The sequence below is a fragment of the Struthio camelus genome, chromosome 6, assembly GCF_040807025.1.
Source record: "Struthio camelus isolate bStrCam1 chromosome 6, bStrCam1.hap1, whole genome shotgun sequence".
NCBI classification, from domain to species: Eukaryota; Metazoa; Chordata; class Aves; order Struthioniformes; family Struthionidae; genus Struthio; species Struthio camelus.
The window spans coordinates 10,566,495-10,579,960 of NC_090947.1; the positions used below are offsets into that span (position 1 = coordinate 10,566,495).

General features: G+C 39.8%; 1 pseudogene; it reads right to left on the reverse strand.

Moving 5' to 3' along the window:
• The window catches only part of LOC104150187 (aldehyde oxidase 2-like), a 33,260-nt pseudogene that overhangs the window by 17,608 nt on the left and 2,186 nt on the right, over positions 1 to 13,466 (reverse strand).

Sequence of the window (13,466 nt, forward strand, 5' to 3'; positions counted from 1 at the left end):
GTGATTACACTGCCCTTTTCATAGGCATTCTTTCTTTTGTTATGCTCAAGCTAACGTGGACGTAAAAACTGTTTGGCTTCCACCAGTGTCAGTGAGTCCTTCCTTATTCACACAAAATTGTCACTATGAAGTTACTGGGAGAAGACTGGCAGCACAGATCCTGGGCTCAGGTGGTGGTGGTACTAGTCTAGTCTAGTTGGTGACATGATGCAAAAAATCAGGAGGAAATGACCTACCTACTGAAGCACAAACGTTAGGGTGCGTTTACGACTCCCAGAAGACAGAATGTAGAATTACATGCCCACTGGATAACGTAATCCCTGTGTCAAGAGATCTCTTGTCCTTCCATAGCCACACTAAGGTTCCCCAGAACCAGAGGTGCCTTTGGATACTTGGCTTTCAGCTCCAGAAGGTCCTTCAGGCTAGGGGAGGAAATCCATGTTGTTCTCTTGCCGTGGAAAATCAGAGTTATTCTTTGCTGCTCTTGAGCCATTCTCTGTGGTGGAAATGACAAAGATTTGGTATTCTTGACTAATGTCAATATAAAGAACCATATAAAGTACCATATCGAACATTGTCACAATACACAGTAAGACATTAATGATGCTTTTCATCTGAGGTTCCTGCAGTGCTGTACAATGCTGAGTTTTTATTATAACTGTCTTATTGCTGGAGAAACTGAGACAAGAACCAGTTAAATGACTTGATAAGAGAAGCATGAAATTAGTGGTAGGGGAAGATTAGTCTTACGATTTCCTTTCTCCTGCTCTGATAACTCAGAAAGGCTCTTCTGTATACAGTGCAACCAATAAGCAATGTAACTGCCCTCAGAATGCCAAAATCTCACAGCATATGTGAGCGAATACAGGAAGTGGGACCCAGTCAAGGAGGATCACCGCATTCCCACTTGCTGAGTTTTTTTTTTTTTTTTTTTTTTTTTTAAATCGGCAGTACTTTCTCCAGACAAGTTTCTACAATAAGTAAAATGTTTTCTAAAATTAAAGTAGCTGCTGTCCCACTTGCCTGCAAGGACTAATCTGTTTTGAAAAACTGTCTCCTTGGGTTGGTTGATGGCTATTTGCATTTTTGTTTAATCAAAGAGTATCTTAGGCACCTCCTGTTATATATGGCTAAATTTATCCCTTCTTTCCCTGGGATTATACTATTTGTTGTTTTCATATTCAACAGGGGCCATGTAGAACCATGCCTTCAGAATGTGCAAAAATAAACACTGAGACACACTTGTCTCTGCAAACAATGCAACGAACAAACAGGCCAGCAGACAAACCAGAAGAATGTTGCACTATGGGCTAGCCTTCCAGGTAAAGGACTTGCCTGAAGGACATCTAAAAGGAACTATTTGTCTGTGCAACCAGTCATAATCTTAGCGATGCGGGCACCTCTTCTGCCAAAGAAGAATCTCTCACTAAGTATTACTGTGCAGGTATCCTCACAGCTGCATTTCACATGCTTTTTTCCAGTACTCCAGACCTTTAAATCATATTCACCAACTAGGTTTAATTTCTAAATACAGAGCTTAATGCCCAACCTGTTCAAATCAACAGACAGCTTGGAACTCCCACAGGACTTGAGCTAGCTCAGTGGAATCAGTCAAGGTCATTTTAAAAAGCTTGAGTATTCTGGAGAATCAGTCTACTCCTCCTGGCAACTCAGCCTGAACATGCAGAACAGATGACAGCACCATCTCCTTTCTGGCAGAACAGATTTTGAGCCAGCAGCAGTTTAACAAAGATCTTTAATCCAAAGATAAAAGTTGCAAAATGCCCATTTAATACACACAGTCTTAAAGCATGAGTCTCTCAAAGGCAGGTCAAGGCAAAACTGCCTTCCACTTCTAGGATTCATAGAGGAGCTTAAGCCTTACTATGTGATCTGCATTGAAAGGCGATTATTAAACAAGGAAGTTATCCTTTATGATGAAATGCTTACAAAGCCAGCTGCCTTACAGCAAAGAACATTCTGTAACGCTGTAACAAATCAAAGAACCAACCTATGCTTGTCTAGGCCCCAAATGAACTTTTGTGTCCCCAAAGTGGTTGTGTAGTAGCAGCCAGAAGTGCCCAGAAAAGTTTGCAAAAACAAGGAATTTCAAAAGAATCACAGAATCACAGAATCGTTTAGGTTGGAAGGGACCTCTGGAGATCATCTAGTCCAACCTCCCTGATCAAGCAGGGTCACCTAGAGCATATTTCCCAGGATCACATCCAGACGGGTTTTGAATATCTCCAGGGAAGGAGACTCCACTACCTCTCTGGGCAACCTGTGCCAGTGCTCTGTCACCCTCACAGTGAAGAAGTTTTTTCTCAGGTTCAGATGGAACTTCCTGTGGTTAAGTTTCTGCCCATTGCCTCTTGTCCTGTTGCTGGGCACCACGCAACAGGAAGCTACTGAAGAAGCTACTGAATCATTAGTGGAGATGTAAAAAATAGTCTAGACTTGCCTGCTTGGATTCTGCTCAGTCTGGTCTGCATAAATCCTGCTCTACCATTTTCATTGCTTTCTTCTCTTGCCTCTCTCTGCAGCTCATGAGGCACTTTCAGCCTCCTCCTTTCAAGCTTCCGTCTGTCCTTCTGTGACCCTCCAATAGCTACCTCAACAAGCCTTTTCTTCCTCCCCTCCTCAGATCCTTTGCCCTTCCTGCAGCCTTTCCCATCTGTAACTGAGAGTCCAGACTCAGGTTGCCAGGGTCTACATGCCAGTTGGAAGAAAACGGGTCTTGTGGTCTCTTGAACCCAGCAAAGAATCACAACACAGAAAAAACGGAGAAGCTCATTTGGGAACTTTCCAACAAAATGCTGTTTTTCACAGAAAAGGACAGTTGGTGCAAAATTAAATGGTTCTCAGTAAGGAGTTGTTTACGTGAAAGTCTGGAAACAAAGTCTTCGTTCTAGACAGATAAGTGATTTCTTTTTTGGAAAAATGTGAGCTATTGATAATAATAACAACATAAAAATTATCAAAACCAAAATATCTCATTATGTTTGACTCAAATTGATCTTTTCTGTTTATCTGAGGATAGATATTTCAAACATATCTTTCAATTTCACAAGTCCATCATGATTTCTACATCTGTACCAACTCAGTCATCCTTTCATGATAACAAAAGTAAATAAGGAAAGAGGAATACTTCCTACCATTAGTTTAGGAGGAAATATAAATTCCTGTGTTGGATCCACGGGCTGGAATTCCTCTGGATTGCAAAGACCTGAATGCATCTGCAAAGAAATTGGGGGAAAAAAGGAGAATTCATATTTTCAGAGTAACTTGCAAGTCTCTGTCAACAGAAGAGATTCTTTGATGAAGTGACATTTAGTTTTGACACCTTATAGGTTGAGCTGCATTCAAAAATTCAATATGTTAAACCCTCAAACTGATTTTTAATGTTTAGTTCTGCTATACCTACTCACAAGCTGCCGTAGACTGTCATAATAATCACTCTCATGTATTTCCTTGAAATGCACCAAACCTCAGGAAAGACCTTGCAGCGTTTTCTTGAAACTGGTCTGCAAACGTGTGGCAGACATATTGGATAAAGTATCTACTGTGGGAAAATGCAGTGCTATACAATTACATTCTTTTCATAATTTGTGCCTGTTAAGGAGTTGTCTGACAGAGAGGGTTTGAGATGATAACAAACAACGTAGCAGTCGTCTGACCAGACAGACTTTTTTCTCCTTCAATGCAGCCTCTCCACTCTTGCATAAGCACTGCAAGAACTGAATGCTGACAGCAAACTGTAAGAATTAACTTTTTTCTACTTATTTCTAGATATTTCTCTTCTGCTAAGGCCTCAGATAAAATCTTTTAAAGCTATGCATCTTTTGAGCTTTCAGCAAGGAGCTTACATGGAAGGAGATTCTGGATATCTGTGTTCCAAGCACTGGTTATTTTTTTCTGCCTCACTGATTTATTCTTGCAATCAAAAATCTTGTCAGACTAGATAGCAACAGAATCTCAAGTATATTGAGCAGGAAAAGAGATTGACATGTCCCAGTCTGGTCTCCTGTCCCTTCTGCATACAGTCATTATTTCTGGACACTCTGAACAGACCATGGCCATAAGAACTAACAAATCTGGATGACCTCATCTACCCACTGACTCCATTTATATGATTGCAAAAAATCCTCACTCTCCCTTAATGAGGCACCAGCTACTTCACTTGGACAAGAAGAACTATGAGGAAAGCAAATCAGTGAAAGCCAAACAAGGGAGCACCAAGAGCAGGTGCTGTTTTGCAACCAGCAACTGCTGCATTGCCAGATTTGCTTCAAAATAATCTGGCAACAGCTGGCCAACAATTTTCAATTCTTAAATGAGCAGTGACAGTACACATACGTGCACAAACATACCTATGTGCATCCTGTTACACTACTCAGGGCTCTGAGGCTTTCTCATTGCCAAACAAGTTTTCCTCCGGTCACTGAAGACATTTTAGTTCAGAGAAATATACTTTAGAGGCTCCTTCCAGTTTTCCAGCCAGAGGGAATAAATCCGAGGAGTTCAACTTCCCATCATGAAGCTACATGGAGTCATTTTAGGGCACTATAGCCTCTTGAAGGTGCATGAAGACAAGTTCTGATATACACATAGCGATTGGAGGACCATTCTGAAGGCCAGCTTCTTCAGATTCTGAAGGCCTTATGTGTACTGAAGTTCCCATATGTACCCTTATACATTATTAATTGCGGGACCTTTGCAAGAAGAAACATCAGTGAGGTGACTCGGGATTTTCAGTTTGTGCAATATGTTTCATATGCAAAGAATACAACAACGTGCATTTTTCTTACTATTTTGAAGCAATGCCAATGTATCAAGTATTGCAGAATGTAGAAAATGAGACACTTATTTCCTGAAGATCTTAGAGCCATTAACACACAGCAAGATTTTATGAAAAGCTCTGCAAATACAAGCTGACGTTGCACAGAGGTAGCTTTGTTTCACCTTCAGAAATTCAGATTTAGCGTCCCAGGCACGCAAAAACAAGTCATGCTGATGGCTGCAGAACTTCTGCTAGGAGAATTCGACTTCAGATCAGGACGAGCCTCTTTCGTGAAGGTGTACCTGATCAATAGTTTCCTTCTCCTCAAAATAAAGGAGACTTAAATGAGGAGCACACACTCACTAGAAAATATCACTAAATAGGGCACTTGATCTCCATTATGATTCCATGGCAATGCAGATATGCTTGTGCTAGTTTTCTGTAGCACCCAGAGCACGCAGTTCAGTCTGGGCTAATTGCCCAAGGACAGAAAAGCAGCTGCTGCCATAGTTCAAGATAGCCCTTTCCTACTAACTTTATAGTGTGCAAAGAGGAAATAATGAAAAACATTCCAAAGCATCTTACCTGACCTCCTGTAGAAGATGAATGAATACACACGTTCTTCCTGATCCAAGCAACGCTGTCCAGTTCCTCTAAGCTGGCAACACTTTGGCTCCTAAAGAAATCATATACTATTCTATAAAAACAACAAGGCCACTTTGTGATTTATTTGTAAACTGCCCTTTTGATTCTTCCTTTCCCAAAGCAGATTTGTTCTGCCAATTGAAGTTGGTCCAGGAGACCCCTTAAACCAAGGGGCCCCTAGGACTGAGTTCCTTTTCTGTATCCCTGTATACCTTTATCAATAAACTAAATGGAAAAACTTGAAATTACTTCAGTGGCACCTGGATCAAGCCATCGGAGCTGATGCAAAGCATTCTTAAGTGCATTGCGAGACATGTAAACCTAAAGTCAGTGGCAGCTCTAAGTGCCCAGCACGTTTGAAAACCAAAAGAGGTAAACAGCCAGATTTTCCAAAGCCTCAGCCAAAAAAGAATTTTCAAATGAAGCCAGATTCCAGGTAGAAGATTCGGCCTTTTCATGCATAACCAACTGTCTCGAAAAAGGAAACATGTTTGGAAACACTGACTTACCCCAGCAAAAGATGTGTAGCTGTCTATAATTGGTCTATATCCTGTGCAGCGGCACAAATTACCTGAAATAAATCACATGATAATGAGTCATAAGAAACCAGGATAACATCTGGGAGCACCAGCATAATTAGAAACGGTTTGGGATCAACCCATAGACACGACATGCTGAAATTTGTGTCCCAGCTCTCCAACAGGCAAAAACACATCTGTAAAAATGTGAAATAGTCCTTTAATAGTAATTTTGATGTATGATTAAAAGGTATTATTAGGTATTTAAAAGGTATTATTAAAAGGTATTTAAAGCCTATTTATAATATTTTGAATTATTTTTATGATTTTGTCAAAATGTATGTCAAAAATAAAATGATGAAAAGCATCTTAGAGTAAATACCGTAATTAATACGACTATGACTACCACCACCACAGCCACTACTACTACTGCAGTCTTTAGGTTTTATAATGTAATCAAAAAGCTACTGCCATCCATCACTATCATGTTTTTTTGTGTACAACTAATAGCAGTAGTAAAGTCCCTACCGGCGTTTTCTGGCATTTCTTTCATTAAGTCAAAATTTGCTGGGTGGTGGCGTCAATTATTTTGGGAGCTATCAGAGTGTTAGGAAACTTCGAGCTAGAAAGTGATTTGAAACTTCTTCACTTATTGAGGTAAAATAAATCTTTCTTGAAGAGCAATCAATGTTTTAATGGGCTAAAATACCATGTAATCTATTTCTCCTGCAACTATCTGTTAAAACCTGTATCAGCAACTTCACACTGTTGATGGGTGAGTACTTACACTGCAGGTAGAAAGAGCCTGCTTTTTCCATTATATTCATTGTAACACTTAATTCATATTGCATTACATCGAGGCTGCCGGTGTATCACAGAATCACAGAATGGCCAAGGTTGGGATGGACCTCTGGAGATCATCAAGTTCAACCCCCCTGCTCAAACACGGTCACCTACCGTGTTTGTACAACGTTGCCCAGGACCATGTCCAGATGGCTTTTGAATATCTCCAGGGATGAAGACCTCACAAGCTCTCTGGGCAACCTGTTCCAGTGCTCTGTCACCCTCACCGGAAAGAAGTTCTTCCTCATGTTCAGATGGAACTTCCTGTGTTGCAGTTTATGCCCGTTGCCTCTTGTCCTGTCGCTGGGCACCACTGAGAAGAGTCTGGCCCCATCCTCTTGACACCCTCCCTTCAGATGCTTATACACATTGATCAGATCCCCCCTCACTCTTCTCTTCTCCAGGCTGAACAGTCCCAGCTCTCTCAGTCTTTCCTCATATGAAAGATGCTCCAGTTCCTTCATCATCTTAGTAGCCCTTTGCCGGACTCGCTCCAGGAGCTCCATGTCTCTCTTATACCGGGGAGCTCAGAACTGGATGGATATGTGTAGGACGGATATGAAAACAGTCTGGACTAAATGCAAGGATTTTCAGAAATATTTAGCCAGCGCTAGATGCCACGGAGCGTCCCATCTAAAGTCTCCAGTGTGAACCACCTTTTTACGGCTTTGAGGTGTCCTTAGACACCATGGCTATGACAAAATACCACCTACTGCTCTTCGAGTCAAATCATGATCTTAGCAATCAAACATTTATCCCTTTATTATACTTCTTAAAATTTACTGTCTGAAACCTACCATCCAGAGCAGAAATTATCTGCTCCATGGAAGGTTCCAGATGGTTTCTCAGTAAAGCATAAAAGGACATCACCATTCCAGGGGTGCAGAAGCCACACTGGGAGCCATGGCATTTGGCCAGCCTTTCCTAGAAAAAAACAGAACAAGATGTCCAGATTCCTTGACTGGCTGAACAGTCATCTTCAGGTATGTCACCTACAGGCTCTATGTCAGTAGCAGCATTTTGGCTATCCCATCATTACCATTTATGAGAAAAATACTGAAGGTGGTCACCTGAAGGACAATACTGCCTCCTAGTTACACCTTCATGGCTCTAATTCCTTGATGTGTGAACAGAATAAAGCCCAATTTTCTGTTTAGATATCCACCCATACTGTAAGTATTTCTAACCATGAAGGCCAGAAAACAGAACATCTCATCGACCAGAGCATCAGAGCAGACTAGTTCCATAGTCAAGGCTCTTTAAAAATAGCATTCAGAAAAGAGAAGATGTTTAGAAAATGTATTTAAATTTATGTGGTCAGACAGGTTTCTCAGGAACAAACCACAACTGGGGAAGTACAAAGCTGATCTAATTCAAGGGAAGTCTCTGGCACATGGAAAATGTGGGTCTAATTTAATATCTGACAATCTAGTTGCCACCTGAAATCACTCATCCCTTACTGCAACAAATGCAACAGGTTGTCCTCAATGAGCTGGCCAGATCTCATGCGGGTGCACCAAACAAAATAGACTGAGGCTCTTTCTTTTTCCCTACTACCTCTGAAAGCTGGCATCCGATATGGCATAGGGAGGGATATCCCTGTGTTGTGGGAGCTCGTGATATGCTCCCTGCATGGCAGTATATTGGAAGAAATTCCTTCCGTGCTCCATATTCCCAGTTCTGTACCACTACAAGGCCAAGCACTATCCAATAACTGCTATGACAATTCCTAATAACACTTGTTCTACATTTGTCCAAAAAGTAAGCAAAATTCAGAGTTCCTAGAATCCCTTCAGAGACTCCTCATTGCACAGACTCACTGCACATTCTCACAGATCTCAGCTTCATTATAGATACAGGACAGGAAAATCCCATTAGCTCTCTGCACTACACAGTCCAGCGTGCTCTCACCTGAATTGAATGAATCCTGGGTTTTGGGCTTCCAACCCCTTCCACAGCGGTGACAGCAGCACCATGCAGTGAGCAGATGGGGAGCAGGCAGGAGTTGGCAGGATGATGTCTTTGAGGTATAAAGGAGAACAGTGCTGTTAAATAGCTTTTACATGTGGGACGATGGAGGAGGAAACAAAGGGTATATACACCATCTAATCTATAAATGCTCAGATTGAACAAAAAGAGAATGGGAAAAGGAGATGCAAGCATACAGAATGCTGCACTTTGACCATAAGAGTATGCATCCTGTTCCTACAGCTGGTACTTCTTTATAGGCATTAAGCAATAAGCTTTAAATTAATTTTAATTTAAAAAAATATATAGTATCACTTATTTTATTAAAATATAAAGTCTATAGTCAGACCTGACAAAGTCAGGCACAGCATTACTAAAGGAACAAAGTTTCTAGAGCCAGGGAGAGAAAGCAGAATTCTAGGTTTTGCCATGTGCAAAATCGTACAATTACAGTGCAACGTGTTTATTGCTCAAGTCCATGGGAATTTCATCAATGATTTTGTGAAACATCTAGTGAAGACTTATTGACAGTAACAGATCCTCAAACAAAGCACAAAAGGGCTGCAGAAATCTCAAATCATAAACATCCCAATTTTAAAACATCAGCTCTCTATAAAGTTTTATTTTTGCAAAGATTAGAGAGAGGAGATCTAAATCTGTTACTGTAGGATAGTGAGGCCAACTTTGTGATTTCCTTTGTAGAGGAAGGCTATATGTAAGGCTTTTAAATAGGTACCACATTGCCTAAAAATCTATATAAATGGAAAGAACCATTATTTCCCAGTGAATACGAATTTTCTTAAAACAGTAAATTACTGTTTCCAAATATCAGCCTGAGGATGCCCTATCTGCTTGGCAACGGGGTCATATGTGGATATCATCACAGTGCAGGCACCACAGCCTCCTACTCCACAGCCATATTTTGTCCCTGAAAGATGGACTGGAAGGGAAACAGTTAAAGAAAAAAAAAATTGTCAACATTCAAAAGTTATTTTTTCTTGATATTCTTCCAAGTCTCCCTTGTTTTATGTGCATGTGCAGAAATGAAGGGATCTTCTGACCAAATAGCTCCAGAGAAAAGAAAATGGGTATAGGACAGATGGAGAGAGAGCTCAGAGATGAGAAAGATAAGAACAGAGAGAGAAACGAGTGTGAGGCAGACTTCCAGCACAGAGGTTTTCAGTTGCTATAGTTAGCATTTGGAAAAGTCCCAAGAAACTGAAATCAGGATCCTGTGGTGGAATGTGTTGAACAAACACAGCAACAGGTGCTCTTATTAGCTTTACTCATAATACCTTCCTGATCTTTATATGTGACTACTTAAAGCAGTTGCAGCAGACCTCAGTATGTTTCCACTGCTGACTCCTGAACGTCCAAAGAGTACAGTAATGGTGGTACCCAGTACGGAACACAATATCCAGGCGCACGCACTTAAGTTGTATACAGAAGGACTCCTTCCATTAGGTGCCTGCATATAAAAGTTCCACCCTCAAGTCACAATCTCCTCCTCCTTCTGGTGTTGCAGTGTGTAACAGTCTGGTAGAATCTGCTGTCTCCTTTCATTTTAGCTCCATTTCAGAATGATACTTACACCCATTACTCTTCCAACTGGGTGTGTGCATTCAGATCCATTTTGCTTGTATGTACTAGATCATGTCTTCCATCATGTTTCTAGGTTCCCCTAAATTCAGTGCAATTTTTATCCGCTTGTGCGTTCCCAGTAGTAATCAATATGTAACTTAATCATCCAGTGCTTTACTGTTAAAGAGATGCTTATTATTCTACTGAATACTTGGACAATGCAAGCACTACTGCAGCTAATAAAGTATTTCCACTACAGCCCTTCCCCACTTAATCCTCACCTTTAATATTGTTTTTCCTCCACCATGGAAGGCTCTCAGCTGCAAAGCTAAACACACTTGCTTAGCTTTATAATCTGCATGACTAATTCTTAGCTGAGACAGTTGCCACTGAAGGCAGTAGAGCTGTCACACAAGTTAGGAGCCTGCCCCTTGAACAGTCTCAACTGACAAAAAATAAAGATAAGCTTATGTAGAAATTTTTGAGGGACTGCAGTCTAAATAAATGATTTAATACGGGAATAGTTCCTCATTGATTTAATTACTATATTTATCATAAATGCACTGGAAGGTTTTTAAATGGTTTGAAGAGCTGTAAAGAAGCATTTGGGCAGGGTTTAGAAGACTTATACTCATGCACATATAGCCAGCACATACAGCACTGTATTGCCCTGCCAAGAACAAATACAAGGTGAGTTGTCTTACTTCTACTTACTGTTCTGTTTACCTCAATTCCCAAAGAAAAATGAAAAAAAAATTCTCAATTATAGTAATTTACAGAATTACATTAACTCAGGCAAAACTCAAAAAAGGATATGCCTCTTTCTTAGATAAAACAGCAACAATTCTTCAGAATCTGCCTGCCTCTCTGTTACCTACAATAGAAGATGAAAAGAGAGATTATGGGTTAGAGAGGGAGCTAATATAACCTCCCCATGAGGATTAACTGTGCTGTTGAAATGCTGTGATTGTGGATTAATATGTGGTGTGCTTGTACAGCATCAGGAACCTGTCACTTATTCACAATTTGCAAATAAATAAATGAACAGGCCAGGCAGTATTGGGCAAATACGTTCTTTTAAAGTAACAGAAATAATGGTTTATTCAGAGAACTGAAAGAGAAAGGAAGCTAAGTGAGGACAGGGTACAAAAAGAAGAGAGTCTTTGGGCTAGATCCTTTACTGATTCATATCAGCGTGAACCAAAAATGTCACATAAAACCAGACCTTTAGTTTCAAAATCATGTTTGTGTGAAAACTCCATGTATTTTTATCTCCCCAACACTGACTTCTCCTTGAAATCAGTGTTGAGGCTTACTGATGGTACAGCAACATGCTGGAGACAAGATAACACAACTTTGAAAACGTATTAGGGCCCATTACAGCAGAATGAAAATCGATCGAATTTTAGGCTTCCTGAAGAGTTCTGCTGTACCAGCACTGTGCTGCAACTTACTCACAGACATATAATTTAGACATAAGAAAATATGAACAAGTTCAGGAATTTGTTTAGAATTGCAGAGTGAAACAACTGCAGGTTGTTCTGTGGTATTGAGAGATCAATAGAACTACAGTAAAATCTCAGTTTTTCCACAGGAAGGAACAAACCACATTGCAGAAGAAGTTCAGAGCTTCGGAGTATCTTCACCTAAAATGAAGGGGTGGCAATAATATTGGCTATTTGGGAGCACGTTTTTCTATCAGTTAAATAACATCAGTAGTACGTGATACTGCTTTAGAAAATATAAAATAGCATCATTTGACTTGAACCTTTTTTCAGAGTGTGTCTTTAAGCACAGCCGGTATGTAATGACAGGTAAAATACAACAGACAAAAGAACTGAACCACTTTTTCCTTAATTCACCTAGAATCAGGTTTAAAAAAAAGCCAGTACACTCACTCTAAAATATAAAAAAAATTAAAAAACTAGAAAACAGCTCTAGAAAAATACATCTCAAGTACTTTCTTTTAAGAGAGAAATAAAACTCCATTTCAGCTTATAATATATTTTAGGTGATATGTTTGTTAATAGGAATTCTTATTCACTTGACCTGGAAAGAAACAAAAGGTGACAAAATGTCTTAGAAAATGAAATGTGAGGTTTTGGCATCAAGAACAGAAAAAAGTCGTTAATTTTATTTTCAGCTTATTCTTTTACTAGTGACCTAATTACTCTCACTACATTGAGTTCAGAAGCACGTTAGTATGAGATTTTAGTAAATAGCAAAACTAATGATAATTCTAAAAATTCTGTGACATGAAGGATAACATAAAGTTATTGAGGCTATGCAAAAACTTTTGATCTTTATGTGCACCTAGAAAATACTGAGCCAATGTATGCCCCTTTATGTTAAGTTACACAGAGCTAAGATTTTGAAATTTCAGAGAATTTAACGCTTAACTGTGATTCATTTCAATGGAAGTTCTAAAGCTTTCAAAAGAAATTTCATTTATGATTCAATTTCAATGGAAAATCCTAAGACAAGTTTAAAATTCTTTGACTCGAACTGAAACCATAAAGCAACCCAATATTCCTATTCACAGTAAAGACACAGCGTAAAGTTAGGAATAATCCACGAGTCCAATTTGGTAGAAAGTTGAGGATGCTGTCAGGAAGATCCCAGGCAAGAGATGATTATCCATGAATGAATTGCTGCTCCAGAATAACAGCTTTCCTGTTTTGACTATAAACAGTAACCATTAAAGCAGTGCCCTTCAAACACAATGCACTTAAAAAACTTACCTTCCTGCCACTCACAAAAAAGATAAGCTCATCTGATTGTAGGGGGTAAGCCATGCTGTTGTACTAAAATCTGAAAAAATAAAGTATTGCATACCACTGGGAAAGTAATGAAATGCTATATGCTCCTAAAGGTCAACTGAGTTTGCTTTGTACCTCGCAGAATTTATTTTCAGACTAAGCATCAAATGATGTAAACAGGGAAGAGCCAGTGTTAGCATATGCAGTTACTCAACAATTAATGTACTTTCACATAGTAATGCACCAATCTTTCTACTCCTACACACTGCTCCAACTCTTCTCTGGTGAGCTGAAATAATCTGGAAAGAATTAGCTCAACTAATGTAGATGTCTGTCTGGTGCCTGCCCAGAACTGACCCAGCCTCAACAGCT